Source organism: Mustela putorius, unplaced genomic scaffold (assembly GCF_011764305.1).
Source record: "Mustela putorius furo isolate JIRA1106 unplaced genomic scaffold, ASM1176430v1.1 tig00000460_pilon_pilon_pilon, whole genome shotgun sequence".
Classification (NCBI taxonomy): Eukaryota; Metazoa; Chordata; class Mammalia; order Carnivora; family Mustelidae; genus Mustela; species Mustela putorius.
The window spans coordinates 1,272,610-1,279,311 of record NW_025421389.1 but is presented as its reverse complement, the minus strand read 5'-3'; positions in this window follow the sequence as shown (position 1 = coordinate 1,279,311).

The following is a 6,702-nucleotide window of genomic DNA, read 5'->3' as shown; positions in this document are numbered from 1 at the left end:
TTCATTTATATGAAGAACCTTCTAGAATATATACTATTCTACCTTTATGAAATGTCTAGAATCCAAAAAAATAGTATGTAGGGGGTAGGAACTGAGGAATAACTACTAATAGGTATGGAGTTTCTTTTGGAGGGTATTTAAAGCATTATAAAATTTGATTGTAGTCATTGTTGTAGAAACTTGTGACTACCCCAAAATACTGAATTGAATATTTTGGGTAAACTATCTTTTATGTATTTTTCCTCAAAAAAAATTATGAAAAAGGTAATTTGTGGTTTAAGTAATAATAAACTATTAAACAATGTATTGTGGGTTTTAACATATGTAAAAGTAAAAGGTATGAATTCATAAAGTCTAAGAGACAAGAAATAGAGGTATTCTATTGCAAGATTCTTATTTTATATCTGAAGTCAGCTAAAATTGCTTGAGGTAGTTTTTAAAATAAGTAAGTCTCAGCTTTATACTATAAAATCTAACACAACTACTGAGATAGTAAAATAGTGTTATAACCAAAGAGTTGATAGACAAGACAATATGGAACCATTAAAAAATTACTCAATAAATCTAAAAGAAGGTAGAAAAAAATAAGGAAATTAAAAAAAAAAAACAGAAGGGACAAAAAGCAAACACCAAATGATAGATTTAAATGTAACATTAATTATCACTTTAAATGCATATTGTTTAAGCACTGCAATTAAAAGAGAGTTTTGACTTAATCAAAGAGGAAGACCCAAATCTGTGCTACCATGAGATATATATGTTAAGTATAATGGCACAGATAAGTTAAAATAATAGGATGAGGAAAGATATACCATTTTAATACTAGTAAAGAAAAATAGTGTCAGTGACTATATTAGTAATAATGTACCTATTTTGTTAATACTAAATATTACTACTACATGTTACTAAATACATCAAGCAAAAAATGGAAAGAGTGCAAGGAGAAATATATTTTTCAAAAATTACATTTGGAGATTTTAATCTATCTTTGTCTCAAAAATTTATGTAACAGGTAGACAAATTTAGCAAGTTATAGATACCTTGAATAACACTATCAGACAACTTGACCTGATTGGCATTTATAGACCATCGCACCTATTGATAGAAAAATATACCTTCTTGGGTACATACAGAAACTTTCTGGGTCATAAAATATAATTCAATAAGTTTAACTACTTTAAAGTCATACAAAATATATTCTTAACACTAATAAAATTAAGTTAGAAACAAAAACAAAAAACTGTCCAGAAAATCCCTCAATGTTTGGAAACTAAATAATGAATGTCAAAATAGCCCATAGATCAAAGAAGAAATTAAAAAAAATAAAAATATAAAGGTTGCTTTTTTTTTTCTTAACTGAATGAAAATTAAAACACAAAACAAGAGTCTCAAAGTCTATTAAGCCAGATAGGGAAATAAATTCAAAAAAGAGCAGAAAAAAATTGGGATGTAAAACAGGCATAAGCTCCTACCACATGAATGTACATCTATATACATACGAGGTACTTCTGGAAGAATATATTATGGTCTATTTATTAATATATTTGCAAAGTGGAAATACATGTGAGAGAAGCAGCCTGGATCCTTGAACTATCTCTTAGAAGGAGCTTCCTTTGATATGAAACACCCATTTGGACTTCAGCAGTGTAAAGAATAAAATCTGTATGTTTTAATCATTGCATATTTTGGCATTCTTTTTTGGTAATGCAGCTATTCTCTCTCCCCTCCAATCAAAACATGTTCAAACTATTTTTTTAGGAAATAAAAAAGCCCCAACCATTAGTAAATGCAAATAGTTTCATAGAGAAAGCTAGGGAGGGATTTTATTTAAAGACCTATGATTAGAAGTTTCATAAGGTCTATTCTGAACAGCAAGACTTAGTTAAATAATTTCCCAAGATCATTTGACTGGTAAAGTGGAAAGTAAGGATCCAATCAGTTTATTTATTTTTATTTATTTTAATTATGTTAGCCACCATACAGTACATTGTTAGTTTTTGATGTACAGTTCCATGATTCATTGTTTGGGTACAACACCAGGTGCTCTTTGCAATCCATGCCCTCCTTAATAGCCATCACCAGGCTCACCCATCCTCCTACACCATTCCTTCCTAAAACCCTCAGTTTGTTACCCAGAGTCCATAGTCTCTCATGGTTCATTTCTTACTCCACTTTCTCCCCCTTCATTTTTCCCTTCCTTCTCCTAATGTCCTCCATGCTATTCCTTAGGTTTCATAAATAAGTGAAACCATAAGATAACTGCCTTTTTCTTTTTTGACCTATTTCACTTAGCATAATCTCCTCCAGTCCCATCCATGTAGATGCAAAATTTGGTATTCATCTTTTCTAATGGCTGAGTAATATTCTATTTTGTATATGAACCACATATTCTTTATCTACTTGTCTGTTGAAGTGCATCTTGGCTATTTCAGTTTGACTATTTTGGACATTGTTGCTATGAACACTGGGGTGCATGTGGCCTTTCTTTTCATTACATCTGAATCTTTGGGGTAAATACTCAGTAGCGCAAACGCTGGGTCATAGGGTAGCAAATTTTTAATTTTTTTAAATTTTTTGAGGAATCTACACACTGTTCTCCAAAGTGGCTGCACCAATTTTCTTTCCCACCAACAGTATTAGAGGGTTCCCCTTTCTCCACAACATCTCCAACCTTTGTTGTTTCTTGCCTTGCTGATTTTGGGCATTCTAACTGGTGTAAGTGGTATGTCAATGAGGTTTTGAATTAAATTTCCCTGATGGCTAATGATAATAAACACTTTCTCATGTGTCTCTTAGTTATTTGTATGTCTTCCTTGAGAAGTGTCTGTTCATGTCTTCTGCCCATTTTTTGACTTTATTATCTGTTTTCGGGTGTTCAGTTTCAGAAGTTCTTTATAGATCTTAGATATCAGCCTTTTGCCTGTAGAGTCATTTGCAAATATCTTTTCCCATTCTGTGGGCTGTCTTTTTGTTTTGTTGTCTGTTTCCTTTGCTGTGCAGAAGCTTTTTGTCTTGATGAAATCCCAAAATTTCATTTTCGCTTTTGTTTCCCTTCCTTAGGAAATGTGTCTTGAAAGAACTTGCTGTGGCCTATGTCAAAGAGGTTACTGCCTATGGTCTCCTCTAGTGTTTTGATGGCTTCTTGGCTCACACTGAGGTCTTTCATCCATTTTGAGTTTATCTTTCTTTTTAAAGATTTTATTTTTTTATTTTATTTATTTATTTGAGAGAGAGACAGTGAGAGAGAACATGAGCGAGGAGAAGGTCAGAGAGCGAAGCAGACTCCCCATGGAGCTGGGAGCCTGACGTGGGACTCGATCCCGGAACTCTGGGATCATGACCCTAGCTGAAGGCAGTCACCCAACCAACTGAGCCATCCAGGCGTCCCTGAGTTTATCTTTCTATACGGTGTAAGGGAAAGGTTGAGTTTCATTCTTCTGCATATAGCTGTCCAGTTTTCCCAGCACAATTTGTTGAAGAGACTGTCTCTTTTCCACTGAATATTTATTTGACCATAGATTATTTGACCATAGAGTTGAGAGCCCCTATCTGGGCTCTCTAGTCTTTTCATTGGTCTATGTGTCTGTTTTTGTGTTGGTACCATGCTGTCTTGGTGATCACAGCTTTGTAGTATAGCTTGAAATTAGGTGACATGATGCCCCCAGCTTTGTTTTTCTTTTTCAACATTTCCTTCATGATTCAGGGTCTTCTCTGGTTCCATACAAATTTTAGGATTGTTTGTTCCTGCATTTCAAAAATGCCATTGGTATTTTGATTGGGATGGCATTGAAAATATAGGTTGCTCTGGGCAGCATAGTCATTTTAACAATGTTTATTCTTCCAACCCATGAGCATGGAATGCTTTTCCATCTTTTTGTGTCTTCTTCAATTTCTTTAATGAGTGTTTTCTAATTCCTAGATTATAGATCTTTTACCTCTTTGGTTAAGTTTATTCCAAGGCACTGTATTGTTTTTGATGTTATTGTAAATGGAATTGATTTTCTAATTTTAATTCCTGCAGTTTCATTGTTAGTGTATAAGAAATCTACTGATATCTGTGCATTGATTTTGTATCCTGCCACATTAATGAATTGCTGTATGAGTTCTAGTAGTTTGGGGAGGGAGACTTGGGTTTTCTACATAAAGTATCATGTCTTCTGTGAAGAGAGGGAGTTTGACTTCCTTGACAATTTGAATACTTTTATTTTTTTTTTGTTGTTGTTGTTGTTGTCTGATTACTGTTGCTGGGACTTCTAGTGCTATGTTGAACAGTGGTGGTGGGAGTGGTCATCCCTGTCATGTTTCTGATTTCAGTTGGAAGGCTCTCAGCTTTTCCCCATTGAGAATGATATTCACTGTGGGTTTCTCATAGATGGATTTTATGAAGTTGAGTAAAGTTCCCTCTATACGTATACACTGAAGAGTTTTAATCAAGAAAGATATTGTATTTTCTAAAATGCTTTTTCTGCATCAATTAAGAGGACTGTGTGGTTCTTCTCTCTTCTCTTATTGATTTATTCTATCACATTCATTGATTTGTGAATTTGAAGCACCCTGTGTCACAAGGATAAATCCCACCTGGTCATGATGGATAATCCTTTTAATGTACTACTGTATTCCATTAGCTAGGATCTGGTTGAGAATTTTGGCATCTGTATTTATCAGGGATACTGGTTTGAAATTCTCCTTTTTTGGGGGATCCTAGTTTTGGGATCAAGGTAATGCTGGCCTCATAGAAAGAGTCTGGAAATTTTCTTTCTATTTCTATTTTTTGAGACAGGTTCAGAGTATGTATTATTTCTTCTTTCAATGTTTGGTAGAATTCCCCAGGGAATTGGTCAGGTCCTAAACCCTTGTTTTTTGAGAGGTTTTGATCACTGCTTCAAACTTGTTACTGGTTATTTGTTTATTTAGGTTGACAATATCTTCCTGTTTCAGTCTTGGTAGTTTATAGGTTTCCAGGAATGCATCAATTTCTTCCAGATTGCTTAATTTATTTTCATAAAGCTGTTGGTAATAATTTCTAGTAACTGTATTTATTTCCTTAGTGCTATCTCTCCCCTTTCATTCATAATTTCATCAATTTGGATCCTCTCTCTTTTCTTTTGAATAATTCTGGTTTTCTTTTGAATAAGTCTGGTTTATCCATCTTATTAATTTTTTAAAAATATTTTATTTTATTTTTTCAATGTTCCAAGATTCATCATTTATGCACCACTCCCAGTGCTCTATGCAATATGTGCCCTCCTTAATTCCCACCACTAGGCTCACCTAACCTCCCATCCTTCAAAACCCTGTTTGTTTCTCAGAGTCCACAGTCTTTCATGGTTCATCTCCCATTCCGATTTCCCCTAATTCACTTATCCATTCCTTCTTCTAATGTCCTCTGTGTTATTCCTTATGCTCCACAAGTAAGTGATACCATATGATAGTTGACTCTGTTTGCTTGACTTCTTTCACTCAACACAATCTCCTCCAGTCCCATCCATGCTGATAGAAAAGTTGGGTACTCATCCTTTTTAATAGAGGCATAATATTCCATTGTATATATGGACCATATTTTCTTTATCCATTTTTCTGTTGAAGGGCATCTTGGCTCTTTCCACAGTTTGGCAATTGTGGTCATTGTTGTTATGAACATTGGGGCATATATGGCACTTCTTTTCATTACATCAGTATCTTTGGGGTAAATACCCAGTAGTGCAATTGCAGGGTGATAAGGTAGCTCTATTTTTAATTTCTTAAGGAATCTCCACACTGTTTTCCAAAGTGGCTGCACCAACTTGCATGTGCAAGCAACAGTGTAAGAGGGTTCCCCTTTCTCCACATCCTCTGCAACACATGTTTACTGTCTTGTTAATTTTGGCCATTGTACCTGGTGTAAGATTGTATGTCAATGTGGTTTTGATTTGAATTTTCCTGATGGCTAATAATGATGAACATTTTTTTCATGCACCTGTTAGGTATTTGTATGTCTTCTTTGGAAAAAATATCTGTTCATGTCTTCTTCATATTTTTTGATGTGATTATATCATGTTTGAGTGTTGAGTTTGAGGAGTTCTTTATAGATCTTGGATATCAGCCTTTTGTCTATAGTGTCATTTGTGAATATCTTCTCCTATTCCATGAGTTGACTCTGTTTTGTTGACTGTTTCCTTTGCTGTGCAATCTTATTAAATCTTTCAAAGAACAAGCTTCTACTTTTGTTAATGTGTGCTACTCTATTTCTGGTTTCTAAATCATTAATCTCTGCTCTAATCTTAATTATTTCCCTTGTCGTTTGTGAGTTAGGTTTAATTTGTTGTGGATTCTCTAGTTCTTTAAGGTGTTAAGATAGTTTGTGTATTCAAGAATTATTTATTAATTAATTAATTTATTAATTATTTTGATTTTGAGTGAGGCCTGGATGGGTTGCATTTCACCCTTAGGACCAACTTTGCCATATCCATAGGTTTTGATCAATGTGTTTTCTTTCTGACTGGTTTCCATGAAGTGTTTAGGTTCTTCTTTGATTTTCTGACTGACTCAAACATTCTTGAGCAGGGTGATTTTTATCTTCCAGGTGTTTGAATTTCTTCCAAATTTTTTCTTGTGGTCGAGTTCCAGTTTCAAAACATTGTGATCTAAGAATATATAGGAAATAATCTCATTTTTTTGGTATTGGTTAAGACCTGATTTGTGACCCAGTATATATATCTATCT